This window comes from Vicugna pacos, chromosome 24 (genome assembly GCF_048564905.1).
Source record: "Vicugna pacos chromosome 24, VicPac4, whole genome shotgun sequence".
In the NCBI taxonomy this organism is placed as follows: Eukaryota; Metazoa; Chordata; class Mammalia; order Artiodactyla; family Camelidae; genus Vicugna; species Vicugna pacos.
The window spans coordinates 19,612,681-19,632,674 of NC_133010.1; the positions used below are offsets into that span (position 1 = coordinate 19,612,681).

Below are 19,994 nucleotides of genomic sequence, written 5' to 3' on the forward strand. Positions count from 1 at the left end.
GATTCCACCCAGGAAGCTCCTGAGATTGTGACCCAACAGCAACAAGGGATCTCTTTAGTCTTTACTGTTTTCATAGTTTTGCCTTTTACAGACTGTCACATAATTGGATTTATAAAATATATGGCCTTTTCAGACTGGCTTCTTTTACTTAGGAATGTGCATTTAAGGTTCATCAATGTCTTTTGTAGCTTGACAACTCATATCTTTCTTTTTATCACTGAATAATATTGCATTGTATGGATACCAGCTTATTAACTCATTCACCTGTTGAAGGATATCTTTGTGGCTTCCAGTTTGGGCAATTATGAATAAAGTTACTATAAATATTCACATGCGGGGTTTTGTATGGACATAACTTTTTTAATAAGCTGGGTAAATACCTAGTAGCGAGATTAACTGGATGATAAGACTCTATTTACCTTTGTAATCAATAGCTAAATTGTCTTCCTAACTGGCTGTGCATTTTACATTTCCACAAGCAATGAATAAAAGTTCCTGTTGCTCTACATCTTCTCCAGAATTGGTATTGTCAGTTTTCTGGATTTAAGCCATTTTAATAGGTGTATAATATGGTATCTAATTATTGTTTTAATTTGCAACTCTTCAGTGACAAATGATGTTGAACATCTGTTGATATGCTTACTTGCTCTCTGTATATCTTCTTTGGTGAGTTTTCTGTTCAGATAATTGCCTATTTCTAAAAATAGACTTTAATTTTTAGAGTAGTTTTAAGTTTATAGAAAAATTGGGCAGAAAGTACAGAGTTCCTGTAAATGCCCTCACCGCCCCATCAATTCCCCCCTTTTTAAAAACATGTTACATTAGTGTGATACATTTGTTACAATATGAACCAATATTGATACATTATTATTAAATATTATTTTTGAATTTCATAAAATACCAAAGAAATTATTCCACAACTAGCAATTTATTATTATCAATTGACTGAAGTGTGCCATTTTAATGAAAATGCTAGTTCTAGGCTGCAAGCTCCACGGGACATATCTGGTTCTATTTGGACATATTTGTGAAAAGATACAAGGGAACTAATTATTGTCGATGAGTTTCTCTTTGGAGAGACTAGTTTATTCACAGAAAACAAAGAGTATTACTATTATCCGAGAACCGGGGAAAATACTATCAGTCTTTTGGGTCCTCCTTATTTTATGGGGCATGAGTGGACAATAGCTCTCCGTCTGGGCTCAGAGGAGTATCATGAATCATTAGGACAACAACACTGCCAATGACATCACAATATGACTTGCATTAATGGTGGTCACCTCATCAGTTAATATCATTTTTAGTAGCACCGACATAATGGCCCTGGTTTATATTGATGGGACATTGAATTGCATGCTCTAATCCTTCCACTGTTGGTTGCACCTATTCTTGGTTTGAACACAGATATTGATATTTCGAAGATAAATCTATTCTACTAGCTACATACTGATCAGAATTGTGAATCTCAGGATTGGTGACTGGGCAGCACTTTGAGACTCTGGGAAATAAATAATTCTTATTATTGATTTCTATCAGTGAAGACAGGAACTTCTGAGGAAGAAAAAAGAATTGCCTTGCTCAGATAGTAGTGTAGATAAGCAAGCAAGTCTGAGCATCTCAGTGGCTTTTCTGTTGGTTCCACTTTTATTAACGCTGGAGAAAAACAACCCAGGAAGATTTCACAGCACCAAAAATGTATAGCACTGTGCGTGGGATTTATTTGACATTCTTGTATCTTCTGTTCTGGCTCCTGTGTGCCATTTTAAAGCCCCTGTTGTCTGAGAACCCACAGAGGAAAAAGAGGCACATAGGCACAAATCCTAGAGGTCTCCGTCACCTTTTGAATAATAAATTGATCCACTGAGTTGCCAAAAGCCTCCAGTGTTTTCCACTGGGTATAAAGGGATTCACTCTGGTTTCTGGCTGCCTTGCTCCTTTATAAGATCAGTTTTCTTAACAGTATCTCTTTCCCTAGCATGAGGCTGTCCCTAAACAGTACAGTTTTCCTTTGCCTAAGGAGCTGCAGCTGTTTTGATATTCCCCAGAACCCTCTTCTCCCTGACTCCTTCACTTGTTGCTTGGGAAAGGAAAAGCAATTTCCTTCCTTGGGGAGCCCTAATCTTTATTTGTATTTCTATTTTGAAGCAGAACTCAGTAAGTTTTGTCATGTTGTCACTCCCTGTAACACAGACAAAGGGACCCCTCTCTATGGACCGTTGGAGAGAAGGGGAGTGTGGCCAGAGGAAATTAATTGGTTGGCATAGACTAGAAGTACAAAAGCTATCTCACTGTATCATGTGTTGTTGATACTTTTCTGCATTCCTTTTGTTGATTAGGTGTTTTCTTTATGTACCACAGCTTGAGATTTCTGCAGTTCTCTTCATGCTGCTCCATTCTCCCCATGGTTATCTTGGTGTTCTTTTAGTCCTTTGGTAAAGGCGTTTGACCTAATCATGATAAACTGATGAGTTGCCTTCATCTATAGTGTAGAACAGGGACTGTTGGCTGAGAAAAGTATGAATGCTGAAGCTGAGGGCAGAGTTGGCTCATGGAACATTTTATCTGTTCTTTGAGTTTCTTGTCCCAGTACGTCAACAAATTTGTTTTTGTTTAAAGACTTTCCCACACAAGTGTCTGCCAAGTTCAGAAGACTGTTTTTTGAGATTGATCTTGGTTTTCTTGGAACAAGAGCTAAGATCATATAATAAGCTCAGTTGGTCTCAGTGAGTAAAAGTTGGGAGATTTTATTTCCATATACATCAGCCAGATCTGGGCATAGAAGAAGAAAGAAAGGTCTGGACACTAGATAGGTAAGTATGGGTGGGAGGTGGAAGGGAAGAACTAGAGAAAGGAGGTTTCACTTGTGACTACTTTACCCACCGTTTTAGAGGCTATCTGGGTCACTGGGAAGTAAGGCACTGAGGTTGCAATGTTTCATGCTGAGACTGACTCTGGTCATACTCTTATTTGATTTAAATTAAGCTGGTTTGTAAGAAGAGTCTTTAGATTTCTGATCTCTAGATTGGTAGAGACATTGTCAATATGCAGTGAAGTTCCACAATGTACATTTATAGGCTAGACCAGAAGGCTCCTTTCCTTTGAGGCATAAAAAGCACTCTACTGTGATAATCCCACTTGCTGGAAGCTACTTTAAAAGGCAGAGTGTACAAAAATGCAATTTAATGGACATAAATTAGAAGTGCTTTCACAAAGTAAGATATAAGTATTGTGGTAAGATCACATTGTGTGCAGAGCTGTCATTCAAAAGGGAATTATAGAATCAGCCAGACTGGGAAATGTCTCTGCCCTGATGAAGGAAGGCATTGATTGATCATTATGGGATGCTGTGTGTTCCTTGAGGTTGGTTTGTGGCTTTAGGCCACATGGAGTAGAATGAGAGGAACTTGGTCATTTATCAGAGACAGAAGTATAGGGGACTACAGTGACCACTGTGAGCACTGACTCTAGCACCGGCTCTTAGGGAGGACATAGATGTCTGTCACACCCACAATCAGAGAGCAGCATTGCCTTGGGATCTTACTAACTTCTACCAACACCAGCCAAATGTCTGATAGCACTTTGAGGTTGGAGGGAGACACAATAAACCCACTTCTTTCCTGACTAATCTTATGACAAAGAGTAAGTCAGATGGAAATCAAGAGTCTAGATGTTGGAAGCTTGAGTGTGCAGCAAAAATGGGCAGCTTAATGCTAATACTCAATACTTGGAAAGAGGCTGACCTACCCAGCCTCAGGCAGTGCTGCCCCTCTATGGCATCTGCCCTCTAAAACTTCTGGCATAGAGGAGCATTGCTGGCTCCTAAGAGGAAGAGAATGATAAAAAACGATGCTGAGTTGTACATGTCCAATTCCTTTCCTAGACTCATCAAATCACGTAACACTCTGTATCCATGGTGAAAAGTAAGGGGTGGGCCAAGAAGCCAGAAGTGCTCAGAGAAACATCCTTCCTCAGAGAAATGAGAAGAGTGGGGAAGATGTGTTCCTTCCTCTTAACAAGTTCTCTTGTTATAGACATCAGCATTTTCATGATTGACACCATCAGCAATAAGAAAATTGTGGCTTTTTCAGGCAGCTTTGGGAACTGTAGTATAACAACAGAGAATATAAATGTTTAAAAAGCACTCATTTTCTCAGTATAGTGCTTTCCAGTTAGTGCTTTTCAGAATGCCAGGAGGTGTTCTGCTTTCATTAGCCCATGAAGGTGATGCAAGAGAATAAAATTATGAAGAACAAGATAAATTCATATACAACCCTATGAAACTCACATGTTATCAAAGAATAGGAGTTGATCAGTTATGAAACATTTTTTTGAACACTCTCAGCTCATAAAGAGTTTATAACCTAATGGAGAAGACAAAAACCAACCAATACAAGAGAAATAATTTGCAACTATAAGATTTTATTATACTGAGAGCAAAGTCAATGATTTTGCTACCAGACAGGGTTACCAGGGAGTTTCCAAAGAAAGTGACTCAATGTGTGATGATAAAGAGATGGGGAATGTGGGAACAGTGGCCCTGAGTTTCCAGGCATATGGTGAAAATTCATAGAAACATGCTGGAGAGTTTCTGATGTCATCCAAGGTTGAACATGAAGTATTATGATGCTGCTGCCACTGCTGCTGTTGATGGAAGGAAGATAAATGTTGTGACAGGCGCCCACAACGTTTTTGGCAAGAAATAAAATTCCATTTAGTATGATGTGTTTCAAGGGAATGACCTTTAGCATGCAGATATGGCATATTTTTGGCTCATTGCTGAACTATGGGGTTTGGGATCTATACAAATATGGAAGGCATCAGGTGAAATGCAGTGCACTATCTCTTGGCCAATGTAATTGACAAAGTGAAAATTGCAACAGTTACCCTCATACATGTTGTAGCAACAGAAATAAACCCAAAATATCAGCAAGTGTTTCTCCAGAAAAAGAAAAAGCTGAGAAAAAGCATTGAAACATATACTAAAGGCTACCTAATTGTTACTTCTAATTCTCTTCTCAGTCTGAAATCAAATGCATGGTTTCTTTTATGTGATAAGAGATATACTTTTGTTTTTATTCACTGAGGTCAAAGTGACAGCATGAGTCAATGAGATGTCCCCAGGCAAGTTCTCCCATAGACCTTCTAATTTCCACTATAATCACGCCAATAAAGACCTAATAATACTCATGGTTTCTTTCTTTTAACTTATTTTCCTTTCAATTTACCCAGCTCAAGACTACAGATAAATATTCTTACAATACGTGTTCTTTGTTTCAATTGCCAATCCAAAAAATTTAAAATAATTCTCTATTCTCTATAATATTGAATTTATGCAAAGTGATATATAAGATGGACCTATTTTTGTCCACTTTAATTCTCTTGTTTTATCACACAAACTCTTCAGTACGATCTACTCATGCTGATTTACTCAGTTTCCGTAAATATCTCTTTGAACTTTCTATCCACTAGGTCTTTGCTAACCTTAGTCTCTCTTATCCCTCCCTTCCCTCTGTCTAAATCTCTCCCATAAGTACAAGTTCAGCTAAAATCCACATTCAGCATGAATTTTACTCCAAATACTGCAGTCAGGCTTCCTTTTTATTGTCTGTACCACTCATGTGTCATTTACTGTATTTCAAGTGAATTCATTATTTTACGTTCATGTTTATATATCTTAACTTTTCAATAAGATTCTCGAAGGCAGAAATCTTTTTGTGTCCTTGTTATGCCTAGCAAAATTCTTTTACATTATAGATTCTGATGATTAAGAAAACATTTTTATAAAAGGGAAAAGGTGAAGGAAAATGCTGTGGAAGTGAGCATGATAGGTTTCTGAGGCAGTAAAGCACTTTTGAATTAAATGATAATGAAAACAGGACATCAAATGTAGAGAGTTGCATAAGTTCACTTCGGGGGAACCTACAGCCTTAAGTGATTGCATTAGAAAATAAGAAAGGCTGAAAACCAATACCTAGGAATCTATTTCTAAATGTTAGTAAAAGAACCACAAATTAAAGCCAAATAATGTAGAAAGAATGAAATAACAAATATAAGAAAATAAATTAGTAAAAGAGAAAACAAACATAAAATAAAGAGCCTCTAAAACGTTTAAATTTCTCTATTTGAAAAACAAAAGTTGGTAAAACCATACATCAGAATGATCAGATAAAAGAGAGAGGGAAAAATAGCCAATATCAAAAATGAAAAAAAAATCACTACAGATCCAATAGCCAATAAATAGATAATAAAATATAGAAATCTTTATGCAGCAACTTTCAAAATTAAATGAAATGGATAATGGATAAGTTCCTAGATAAATTAAAAATAGTCCTCAGAAAAATTAGAGTATCTTTACTGTTCTGTAATTCCTAATTAAAATTGAATTCATAATTTAAAACAATCCCACCAAGAAAACTTGAATTTAGATGGCTTTATTGATAAATTCTACCAAACATTAAAGAAGAAATAATAATCTTACACAAATTCTTCCAAGGAACATAAAAATAAAGAAGACTCTGTTTATTTCATGACCCAGGATAACTATTTTCCTTTTATGTGTTTTTTTTTATTTTGAAATAACTTTACGTTTACAGAAAAATTTCAAAAGCAGTGCAGAAAGTTCACACATACTCTTATCCATCTTTCTTTCAAGTTAACAACTTGCATAATCATAGTACAATTATTAAAACAAGTAAATTAACATTGGACAATACTGTTAACTAAGCCACAGTCCTTATTCAGACTTGACCAGTTTTACCCTTAATGTTCTTTTTCAATTCAGTGATTCAATCCAGGATCTCATACTGTATTTAATCTCTGTGTCTTCTTAACCTCAACCAATCTGTGACAATTCTTCAGTGTTTCCTTATGAACTTGATGCTTTTGATGAGGAATGATCAGTTATTTTGTAGAATGTCTTTCAGTTTGGTTTGTCTGGTGTTTTCTCATGATTAGATTGAGGTTATGCATTTGGGGCAAGAATATCACAAATGTGATGTTATGTCCTTTTTACTACATCATATCAGAAGGTATATGATGTTGATATGTCTTATTACTGGTGAGTAAGATATTTACAACATATCCACTATTGATAGAGCATTTAAAAAAATAAACATTTGGTGTTATTTACAAAGTAAATTAAAACCAGCAAAAAATATTCAAGGCTTATTCTTGTCTTGTGTTAAACTACAGAACATTAAAAATGAAGCAGTTTTGGGGAGGGGATGACATAAGGGGAGATGAGAGTATGCTTATATTGTGTAAATTGAGAAACTTAAACTGAAGTGAGTAGAAGGTTTTAGGTGGGAACATAAATTGGTACAAACACTTTAGAAACTAGTTTAGTATTTTCTATTAAAATTAAACAAATGAAACCCTATGACCCAGCAATCCTGCTCCTAGGTATAGTCAACAGAAATGCTGGTCAAATGCACTAATAGGTACAAAAATGTGTACAGCAGCATTATTCACCATAAACCCAAAGTAGAAACAAACACAATTGACAATCAATGTTAAGATTGTTAGCTAAGATTAAATTAATTGTGATATATTCATGCAATATACAAAATGGCAGTGAAAAGGAACACACCACAGCTACATGCCACAACATGGATCAATCCCGCAGACGTGCTATTGAATTTAAAAAGCCAGACACAAAAGAATCCACATTGTGTGATTTCAGTTATATAAAGTTTAAAAACAGGCAAAATAAGCTACAGTGCTAGAAATGAGGAGAGTTGCACCAGCTAGGGTCCAATCTGGGAAGCAGAACCACAAAGTGTGCTGTCAATTAAGGGTTGAGGGGTGGGCATGAGTGGCCGGGAGTCTGTAGGACCTGCAGCCAGGAGGGACAGCTTGATGACAGGTAGGGGAGAATAAGGACAGGCTGGATGCTGTGGACACACAGGAACCATAAGGATAACCTGGGACCCATGAGGACAAACTGTTAACTATATTTTTCTCTCACCATTTGCCATGGAGCTACAGGTACAACTGACCTAAGACTGGGAGAAGCTGAGGAGGAGGTCGGTGGGAGTTGAAGGAGCTGCATGCTGGCTGCTGCCCTGTGTCTGCAGCGGGAGCCAGCAGATCAGTGTCAGTGCAACAGTGCCTGGTGCTCTCCAGTGACTTTCATGGTGGGATGGCTACTGTTTTCTTCCTGCCTCCCAGATCTTGAGCAAATTTCTCTTGTGATAGAACTCTAGCCTGACATTCTGGAAAACATATTTCTAGCTTAGCTAACTTGACATGGTACAAGTCACCATAAGAAGTGGCTTGCCTTTGGGGAAGAGATTAATAGAGAGATTTAGAGAAGGCTCTGAGGGGACACCTGGCATGCTGACAATGTTGTATTCCTTTGCCTGTGTGATGGTCACTTGGTGTGCACTTATGAGCATTTAGCAGAACATCTGTGCTTTGTACGTTTTTCTTTACATGTATTATACACCCTCATACACACGCTCCAAAAAGTTTTTTTAAAAAGGGTATAGGTTTTGAAGTAAAAGAGGAATGACTCCAGTTAGTGAGCCTGCCTATTTCTAGCTGGGCAAGTTGTGTGATTTCTTTGGGCAAATTATGTATTTCATTTTTGTACTGTGGGGTTAATAATACTTCCTACCTCATAGGTTTTGTGAGTGTTAGTGAGATATTAAATTAGTACTATATCTGGCATATAACAAGCACACAAAAAAGTTTTTTTTCATTATTATTCTAAATATATTATTATAATACATGTTTTATATATGGTAACATATGAGTATAGTGATATATGGTAATAATAATAATAGTTACCTTTTTTGAGCCCTTAATATGTTTCAGGCACTGTTAAAAGCAATTTTCAGTCATTCACTCACTGAAACCTCATAAGATTCCTTTGAGGTAGATTCTATTATAAAACAGACAGTACAGATGAGTAAATTGAGCCAAAAGAGGTTAAATAACTATCCAAGATCATACAGCTTGTAAGTCCTGGAGCCAAGGATTCATATTCAGAACTCAGATGTTTAGATAGAAGGTAGGCTGGGCCAGGTGGATATGTTCATGTAAGCAATGTCAGGGCTGATTTAGTTGGAACTCAGAGGTACCCAGCTCTACTCATTAGCTTAGGCAAATGGCTAATTTAGAGGAAGGGTATTGGAATACTTCACATGACTGTGGGGAAGACAAAGATGCAATGAGACTCAGGGTCCACTGGAACCCAGACTTCATGGCTACCAATCCTCTCTTTCTTACATGTCTGTTTTTGCCTTTCTCTACATTGGAGCCTTAATTCTTGCCTATTGCAAAGAAGCTTTCCCTACTTAGCAGGAACCATGGTAGCCAGCAGTTCCTGGGTTTCACATTCTGTTTCCCACCCCAGAGAGAGGCTCTCTCTCTTCTTACTTCTGAAACAAAAATTTAGGGATTAGGGCTGACTAATCCAGATTAGGTCAGCCACCCACCCATACCTATGGCTAGAGGAACAAAATCTTATAAATAGACCTGGGGCCATTCCCAGAGAAGGAGGAAGCCATCACCAGTTAAAGGGTCACTGTTGGAAAAGGCAGCCTCATGTATGAAGTCTTCTGTCCCCCGCTTGGCCATGTAAAAATGGGCCTCAGGCCTGGAACACTTTTTTATCAAGAGATAAGGAATCCTTACAGACTGTGCTGGGCTTGTCGTCTTGTGTGGAAATATCTTTCCCTGTTTTGGACCTATATTCAGTTTAAGCATGTGTCAAATGGCACCACTACTACATTCCTGCAGGGAGGGGATGGGGTCCTTCACTCTGAGGCACAAGAGGAGTGTCTGCAGGCCGATCACTCTGTGGCAGCTGCCAGGAGGGCAGCCAGTAATGGGACCAGCACCCATGACTGAAGCTGATTTTGCTCTGTGTCTTATCGATGTGAGTAATAAGGTGTTCCATCCAGTGACTCTGTTGGGTTTTCCTTGGTAACTCCGATACCAAGACACAGTGGGCAGAAGTGTTTGGACTTCTACTCCTGGTGATAGACAACATGTGTATTTGCTTGACAGTCACAAAGAATGATGTTTAATATGAATGATGTGAAAAATAAAGCCAAATAGCAAAATGCATGGGTTGCCCTGGTATAAAGCCTACATCTGCGGGAAGAGTGTTATTCCTTTTCTGAGTTCCAGGACATTCATTTTAACTGTCACATTTCCTGGTAGATGAAGAGTTGAGAATGAACCAGATTAAGGGTAAAAGACAGACTGTAGCTGTATTACTTTGCTGAGTCATATTCTAATGGAGAATATCTAATAAGCAAAGGAAAAGAATGGATACCAAGGAGTCAGCATTCTGGAAAATAGGTTTGAAAACAAATGTGCCCATAAACTGCAGAAAGTTTCTCTTTCCAGTTATTCATACCATATAGCATCTCTGAAAAACTAAGGCAGGTAGGATAGCAATCCATAACCATTCTCAGACAATTTTCTAAGTGATTTTGCAATAGCCTTTAGGGAATTTAGGGAAATTAGCCTTTAGTTTGAAGGCTTTTTTGTGTGGTTAAAATATCATTGGGTGAGTAGGGGGGACTTTAAGTTCCAATGAGAAAGGAATGTAGTTTGGGCTATGGGTCAAGTTGGAAGTATTGGGTGAAGGAAGAAGGAATGATGTCACAGTGAAGCACACTTAATTCAGGAAAAAAGTGCCTCATTTCCCAGAATATTTGCTAGGGAAAGGTGGAAAGAAATGGGGGAGCTACCCACACAAATTCTGCTGGCTTACACTTGATATTCTATTACCATGCCTAAAAGATGAGTTATAACAGTAATGTTTAGTATCAGAAATGTAGTTGAAATCAACTTTTGATGATTCAAGGGAAAAAGAGAGAAACATATGATTTAAAAATTATTCCTACTTGGCCTTGGAAACTGGTCTATAAATTAACACAAATGTTAACATATCATATTATGCATTTTTTAAGTTGAAATTCTGGGTGATCCATCTATAACAATACATAGAAGCTACCTCATTCTTTTTGATGGCTGAAAAGCACTTCAGAGTATTAAAATATATGAATTATCATAATTAAGCAGAGACCTATTAGTGGACGTTTATGTCCAACATTTTGCTATAAAAAATAATACTGAATGCATAGCCCTGTATACATTCTATTTTGCCCATATGTATTTTGCAGCATAATTTGTAAAAACAGAATTGCTCTATCAAAGTGTATGTGCATTTTCGGTTTTAGTAGATATAGCAAATTAATCTTCATGCAGGTGATATCAGTTAACATCTACTCTGGCCATTGTATACTCATACCCTGGTTAATGAAGTGTGCTATCAGGTTTGTTTACCATTGTTACTGCTAGGGTGAAAAAAGTGGTATCTTGAGGTAGTTTCTCATTTCTCTGCTTGTGAGTGAGGTTTTTCCCACTTGTTTATTTTTGTTTTTATTGCCTTTGCTTTTGGTTTTAGACCCAAAAAATCATTGCCAAGACCAATGTCAAGGAGCTTCACACCTGTGTTTTCTTCCAGGAATTTTATGGTTGCAGGTCTTACATTCAGGTCTTCAATCCATTTTGATTAATTTTGTTCATAGTATAAGATAATGGTTCAGTTTCATTCTTTTGCATGTGTCTGTCCAGTTTTCCCAATACTGTTTATTGAAGAGACTGTGCTTTCCCCATTTTATATTCTTGGCTTCTTTGTCATAAATTAATTGACCATATATGCATGGTTTTTTTTTTCTGGGCTCTCTATTCTTTTCCTTTGATCTAGCTATCTATTTTTATGCCAACACCATACTGTTTTGAACACTAAAGCTTTGTAACAGAGTTTGAAGTCAGGAAGCAGGATGTCTCCAGCTTTGTCCTTTCTTCCTTAAGATTGGTTTGGCTATTTGTGGTCTTTTGTGGTTCCACACAAATTTTAGGATTGTTTGTTCCATTTCTGTGAAAAATACCGTTAGAATTTTGAATACCATTTAGGTATTTTATTCTTTTTGATGGAATTGTAAAAGGAATTATTTTCTGAATTTCTTGATTTCTCTTTCTGATAGTTTGTTATGTGTAGAAAAAGTAACAGATTGTTGCATATTGATTTTATAAACTGCATCTTTACTGAATTTGTGTATTAGTTCTAACAATAATAACTACTCATAACTTACTTTTTCCTCTGAATTAGACATGATGTGGGGGAGCAGATCAAGAATATCCATCCTATGCTATTACTTGCATAAGTTATAAGTCAGCTTTTATTGCAATATAGCCATTGTCAATTAGATTCACTTATTATAGCAATTTAGCCTATCTTAATTACTAAACCTTGTCTATTTTGTTGAGCAGTTTTGTTTCCATCAACAATAGGTATTGAATTATATGAAATTCCTTTTTGGCATATGTAAAATAATCAAATTATCTTTCTTTATTATATTAACATGGTGGTTTTTATTGATACACTTTATAGTATAAAACCTTACTTGAAATTCTGGAATACACCTCAGTTGGCCATGGTATATTATTCTTTTCATATGGTATGAATTCTGTCTACTAATATTTTATTTTGGACTTTTGCATTGATATTCATAAGTGAGATTAGTCAGTAATTTTCTTTTGATGTTCCTTTCAGGTTTTGGTATCACTGATTTCATACATCGCTCTTAAAGGATTGCCTTCTATGATAGGCACCCTCTAACATGGTGCTACTTTCTAGTATTCTTACTCCTGGACAATCTCCATTTCTTCAATGTGGATTGAATTTTTGACTTATTTCTGTTGAATAGGATAGGATATGGCAGTAGCCATGGGATGTCACTTCTAAGTTTAGGTTATAAAAATACTATACCTTCTATCTTGTATGCTCTCTCTTAGGTTGCTGATATTGGGGGAAGCCAGCTACTATGCTACGAGGCAGCCCATGGGGAAGCCACCATGAGTGAGCTTGGAAGAGGTCTTCTGAGGCCCACCAAAAGCCATGTGAATGAGCTTGGCAGTAAAGCCACTTCCAGTGGAACCTCAAGGTGACTGCAGCCTCTGCCAACATCTTGACTGTAACCTGGAGAGAAATCCTGAGCCAGAACCATCCAGGTAAGCCACTCCTGGATTTCTGACTAACAGAAACTGTGAGATAGTACATTTTGTTGTTTTCAGTCACTAAGTTTTGAGGCAATGTGTTAAGCAACAATAGATAACTCATGCACCTTCTTTTTGTATATTCTGGGTAAGTTTAAGTAATACAAGAGTTACCTGTTTCTTAAAACTTTGGTTTAAATCTCCTATGAAAACTTCTTACAATGGTGCTTTCTTGTGATTTTAGATTTAGAGTAATATGGTTTACCAGTCTTTTGGTTTATTATTTGTAATATTACATTCAGACAGAATCAGAATTAACAGGTGTCTTTTGAGTTATCTCTATTTAAAACAAATCCTTTAGCAATTTAAATTTCTCCTTCCCACCCTGCTATTCTTGGTCTTTGTTAATATTATCTTAGGTTTAGATAAGACAAATTAAATTCATATGTTGTACATTTATTTAAAATAATGTAACATCTACAGTTAGCTTTTACAAATTTTTTTCCAAGTGCTTTTACTATTTAATAATAATAATAGTAATGGAGACTTTGAATACATACAAAAGTAGACAGAACAATTTAATGATCCCCCACATACCTATTTCTGCCCCAACAATCATGAATCCACAGCCAATCCTATACTTTTCACTCTCCCATCTGTTCTTTATATTGTTTTGAAGGAAACCTCAGATGTCATATTTTATTCTTAAATATTTCAATATGCATCCCTAAATATCAAACCTTTAAAAAATAACCATAGTGACATTATCACAACTAAACATTTAAAAAATTTTTTTCTATTACTCAGTATTTAAATTTCCAGTTATCTTATAGACGTCATGTATTTTTTGCCATTTCTATAATTTTTTCAATTTAAGAATGTTACATAAATGAAATTATACATATGTAATCTTTGGGGATTGGCTTTTTTTGCTCAGTATAATTCCTTTGAGATTCATCCCAGTTGTTGTGTGTGTCAATAATTTGTTCCTTTTATTTGGTATATTCCATAGTATGGATGTCCTACAGTATGTTGGCTATTCACCCATTGAGCATCATCTGTGTTTTTAGTTTTTGGCTATTATAAACAAAGCTATTATGAACATTTGTGTACAGGTTTTTGTATGAACACAAGTTTTCACTTTTCTTGGATAAATGCCCAAGGGTGCAGTTGCTAGGTCCTATGGTAACTGCAATATATAGTTATATTCACTCTCTACCTTTTTTTCTAATGTATTTAGATCATTTATATTTAAGGCAATTATCAATATGTTAAAACTTAAGGCTACCATTTGTTACTTCTTTTCTGTTTGTTTTCTTGTTTCTTGATCCGCTGTTCTCTCTCTCTCTCTTTTTTTTAATCTTTCTATGTATTACTTGCACATATTTTTAGGATACCATTTTAACATATTTATGATGTTTTTTAGTATATCTCTTGGTTTGATTTTCTTAGTGGTCACTCTGGGTATTAGAATATGCATATGTAACTCATTGCATTCTAGTATCAACATTTTACAACTTCTGATGAAGTGTGGAAATTTTATTTTCACTTAGGTTCCTTTATTTTGCCTATGTTTAAATATCTAAAATGTCATATGATATTATAATTTTTGTTTTAATCATCAAAAATGATTTATAAAACTCATAAGGAGAAGGATAGTCTACTGTAGATATCCATATGTCTTGCTTTTTTTTAAAATTGAAGTATAGTTGATTTACAGTATTATATTGGTTTCAGATGCACAGTGTAGTGATTCACTATTTTTATCAGTTGTACTCATTAAAACTTATTTCAAAATAATGGCTATAGTTCTCTGTGCTGTAATATATATATTACACACACACACACACACACACACACACACACACACTACATCTTCCTTATCCATCTGTCGATGGACACTTGGGTTGCTTCCATACCTTGGTAATTATAAATAGTGCTGCTGTTGAACACTGGGGTGTATGTATCTTTTTAAATTAGTATTTTTGTCTTTTCTGGATATATACCCAAGACTGGAATTTCTGGGTCATCTGGTAGTTCTATTTTTAGTTTTTTAAGAAATCTTCATCCTATTTTCTATAGTGGCTGCATCAATTTACGTTCCCACCAACAGTGTGCAAGGGTTCCCATTTCTTCACATCCTCTCCAGCATTTGTTAGTTGTAGACTTTTTGATGATAGTCATTCTGACAGGTATGAGGTAATACCCTCGCTCTGTTCAGACGCAGCCTTGGGTCCAAGTCTCCTCTGTCGCTCACAGCTGATCAGTCTCCACAGCCTCCATTGCCTCCACCCTGTTGTAGAGCTGCTGTGGGTCAGGTGGTCTGTGTGAACTCTTGGTGTGGACTCTTGGCATGAATCGGTTGTGAGCTGTGTTGAACCAGCCGCCATCAGAGTTCTGGGCTGCTTCTGATGCGCTGTTTGAGTAAGCGCCAACAATGGCTGCTGCTGCCCCACCCAGATGCTGCCCCAGGACGGAGCAGCCTCTTTGTCTCACGCTTGAGCCTTCTCCCAGGTCATTGTGGCCCTAGTTCCAGTGACACACTGTGATGTGGAGTAAGCTGGGCTGGAGTGTTTGTTGTTCTTCTGCGAGCAGAGGTGGTTCGGGAAACCAGGCAGCCACTGGAGCAGTCCTTACTCCACTCTCTGCCCTGCCCTGGGGGCAAGCTAGTGTTAGAGTTGCATACCCTAACCCCTTTTGGTTAAGTGAGGATATGTGACTAGTTCTAGCCAGTGAGTAGTGAATGGACTTGGATTTGCCCATGGGAACTGTTCAGAGCTCTCTTTTCCTCTAGGGAAGTTCAAGATGAAACTTCTCCATCAGCCTGGATCTCTGAATAACAACAAACAGCATATGATCCCAGCTCCTCCATCCCCCATAGGTCTGAGTGTGATCAAAGGACAGCCTGTGCTGTTTTAAGCCACTGCGATTTTGGGGTTGTTAGTAGCTGTACCTTCACTTAGCCTATACTGTCTGATATGTTAAGTAACATTTTTCAAGAAGGGTATATAGTTAATATATACTTTTAAAGTCTTGCACATTTGAAAATACCTTTCCCATCTGAAAGACGAATTAGCTGGGAAGAAAGTGCTTGGAGGTTACTCTCTTCCCTTCAGAATTTTATATATGTTCCTCCACTCTCTTCTAATATTGACTGTTGCATAGAAAAAATATTAGGCTCCCCTTTGTAAAGATTTTCCTTTTCTCTGAATTTGTGTAGCAATTCTTTTTTAATATGATATTTTTAAAAAGACTGGAATAACTAGGTTTGTGCTTCATAAATTTTTTTGCTTGGAATATAATGAATGTTTTCAACATGCACGCACAGGTCTTTCTGTAAGTCACAAAACTGGTTTTTGTGCTAACTCTTTGATTATTACTTCATTCACTTATTCATCCACTTATTTAGTAAACAGGTACTAAGCACCTACTATGTGTCAGGAACTGTGCTGAGCACTGAGGATGCAGCAGTGAACGTGTCATATGATTCAAGAAATTTTAGAATATTTTAATAGCTTTATTGAGATATAATTTACATGCTATAAAATTCACTCATTTAAAATGTACAATTCAGTGATTTTCAGTGAATTTGCAGAGTTTGCAACCATTCCCACAATCCAGTGATTCATTTGCATCATCCCAGAAATATTTCTCATGCCTGTTTGCAGTCACTCCTTATTCCCATCCATTCCTAGTCCTAGGAAGCCATGACTGTAATTTCTGTCTATAGATTTACCTTTTATGAATATTTATATAAGTGGAATAATATATTATGTGATCTGTTGCTTCTGGTTTCTTTCACTTAGCATAATGTTTCCAACATTCATCTGTTTTGTAGTATGTGTCAGTATTTCATTCCTTTTTGTGGCTGAATAATTTTCCATTCTATGAATATACACATAAAATGTGTGGATTTTCAACCTCTTTGTATCATGTGATGGACACATTCCTTTATTTGATCTACAGCTTGGAGGTCAGCTTTTCAGAGGGGTCCAACTTCCAGTTTATAGCTGGCATTCCTGTGACAATGTTGCTTTATTAAGGTGGTATCTTTTCCAACTCTTATTTGTTTCCTCAGTACTCAGAAGTGATGGAATACACAAAACCCCATAGTTACCACGCAGCAAAAGCTAGAGATAACACAACATTGTATACCAACTATACTTCAATAAAAAACTTTTTTTTAAAAAGCTGGAGAAATTTTTCCTATTTTTGTCGCTGGTTGAAAGCAGAAAAATGCTAATGAAAATCTTCCACCGACTTGTTGCACAATTTTCCCCCCAGAAGCTGTGTTCTCTGTATGCATGTAACAAGATGGGCAGAAGATAAAGATGTAGAATATTTCTGTGGCTGCCTCAGAAATCTGGATCTATGTAGTAAAGAAACTGCTGTAGAATTTTTTTAGTTCATGCTGGATTTGGGCTCTGAATCATGGGACAGGAAGTAGAAGGCGTATGGCATGCATTTTTACTCTTTTTTCAGTTAGACTTTATTTGATAAGATGTCTGGGTATGCCTTCACTTAATAAATGATTCCCAGTGCTCTCCTGTCCCCTGATGCTGTTTTCGTGGTAGGGATACCAAGCCTTTTTGTCATCAGGGAACTTACATAAGTTTTCTTTTGTGACTCCTAAGTTTTCAAATATTTTTCTCCTATCAAACTACAGCTTTAAGGAATAATTAATTTCCCCCCAGTAATTGATTCATCAAAATCATGCACGCTGCTAACCAGAGCTCTGATAAGTATGAGACCTTCAAGATTATTCAAGGACTTGGTAAAACTCAAAACCAAAGAGGGCAGACCATTTGCCTATTGTAATCTTTGTAGGAGATGTAAAATTTCCATTAGGACTTTTGAAACGTGGACACTCCATCAGAACACCCCATTTGTAATTTCGTGAAGGCCTAGAATCTGGGGACCTTATGGTTGGGAACTGTTGCATCTTCAGGGATCCGAAATGGCAGGAATTGGGCAGGGGCTGTGTTGGTTAGCATGGAGAGACAGCAAGCTCCCACTGTGCTGGCGTGTATTTAAGAGACTAGGGTCCTCACTTTAAGCTTTAAACTAGATTAAACACAGGTCTGACAGATTAATGCAGATTATTAGCTTACTGTGAAGAGTAACATCATTTCAGTTCAGCATTTATCTTTAAAAAATCATATATTCTTAAATATATATGTATATACGAACACATACACATACGCATACACACGCACGCATGCACGCGCACACACCCACAGAGTCTCTGAATTAGTTTCAATAAAACCTGCCTCAGTGCAGAGGTACTCATGGAGTGCCTTCAATAAAAAAGTCACTGTGTGTTATGCGATAACATTGAACAGACTCCAGACAGCCTCTTATCTTAGATATACAACAACGTAGCATAACTCAAGCCTAGAGGAGAAGTTAAAGCATTAGGTAACGGTAGCAACAGTAGCATGTTAGTGGAGTAATAACTCTCCTGGAGGATAACCCAGGATGGGTTTTATTGAATTCAGTTTATTTAGCTGGGATAAACCCAGATAGGCATCTCATTTACAAGAAGGTGCTAGCAAGAGGGCAGGTTATTACAAGCACATTTAGAAGATAAGCAACAGAAAATTGAATAAAATCAGAGATCAGGAAGGGAACAGAAGTGGTTCCTGGTTCAGCTTCTTGCCTTGGATGGGTCTATATTTACTGCAACTGAGAAAAAGAATAATTGCCTTCTCAGACATCAGTAGGAGTGAATGGTGTGTGAGCTCCCTTAGGAACCTGTGTGTTACCCTTATTGACAAGCTTGCTTTGTGGCTAATTGAAGTTTCTTTTTTCTTCTTTCTTTCTTTCTTCCTTCCTTCCTTCTTTCCTTCCTTCCATCCTTCCTTCCTTCCTTCCTTCCTTCCTTCATTTCTTTTGCAATTTAAGTGTATTTTCTTTGTTTTTCTTCTCTTTGGAGAATTAGAATACTTATTCAATGTTTTGTCATAATAATTCTTTTAAAATCATGACAACAGTTGTCATCCCTTAGGTTCCCCAGCCCCCCCCCAAACTAACTGTAAAATTGAATTGATGCTATTTTTCTACCCCTTTAATTGTTTTTCTTTTTTCAAGGCTTGTTGTTTTCCTTTCTTCCTTCCTCCCTCCCTCCCTTCCTTAACTTACTGTAATAAAATTGTTTCTATGGACTGAAAAAGTTCTCTCTATTTCCCTCCCTCCCTCTCTCCCTCCCTCCCTCCTTTCCTTCTTTTCTTTACTTTTCAAATCTAAATATTTACTTGGTTATTTCTATATGTGAGCTTTTGTCCTAAGCAGCTGCCGACATGGGTAGATACATGGACTCTGCCCCTAGGAGTAACTCCTGAATCTTAAAGTCTTAACAAAGCTTTGTCCAAGAGATGAGATCCACTATATGGCTAGCAGAAACTCTTGGTTGACCATTCTAGTTGGTGGTTCTGGTTCCAAAGGTATCCATCCTTTATGACACAGAAGAGTCATGTCGAGCTGAGTTGTCATTGCAGTAAAATGTCATGCACAGCATGGCATTCCTTGATACATATTGACCAATTTAAGATGTGTTCCTCTACTCACCATTGCCTTCTACTTCTGTGTGTGGTTTCTCACCTGGATATGTGTGTGTGTGTGTGTTAAGGGTGGTGGTGATACACTGGAAAAATATGTGCATAAATGAAGGGGTTATTCTGTGATATATTAATAGATAAATTTTTGTCTCTGTCACTTCATTTTTACCTAGACTTCTCTTCCTTCCCATAAAAACTTGTGTTCTCTCCAGAGCTGCTTTGTCTTGAATAGACCTTTATTTGGAAGTTGGTTTTCTAGCGAAAACAAGTCCATCTGCATACTATAACTTTTCTCTTGTCCCATTTAAGCTCTTTCTCCTTTCCTAAAGATCCTGTTTTCAAATCAGAATATATTAAGTATCTACTCTGTTAAAACCACTGTGCATAACACTGAGAATGGTAGAAATGGTAGAAAAT

At 36.9% G+C, this 19,994-nt stretch overlaps 1 long non-coding RNA gene across 1 annotated transcript in view; it reads left to right on the forward strand.

The window, feature by feature from the left end:
* Window positions 1-12,825: 12,825 nt before the first annotated feature.
* LOC140689013 (uncharacterized) overlaps window positions 12,826-19,994 on the forward strand; it is a 143,089-nt gene continuing 135,920 nt past the window's right edge. Inside the window, exon 1 of the long non-coding RNA XR_012063872.1 lies at window positions 12,826-13,035. This is a non-coding gene — a long non-coding RNA (uncharacterized lncRNA). The remainder of the gene's footprint in view (window positions 13,036-19,994) is intronic.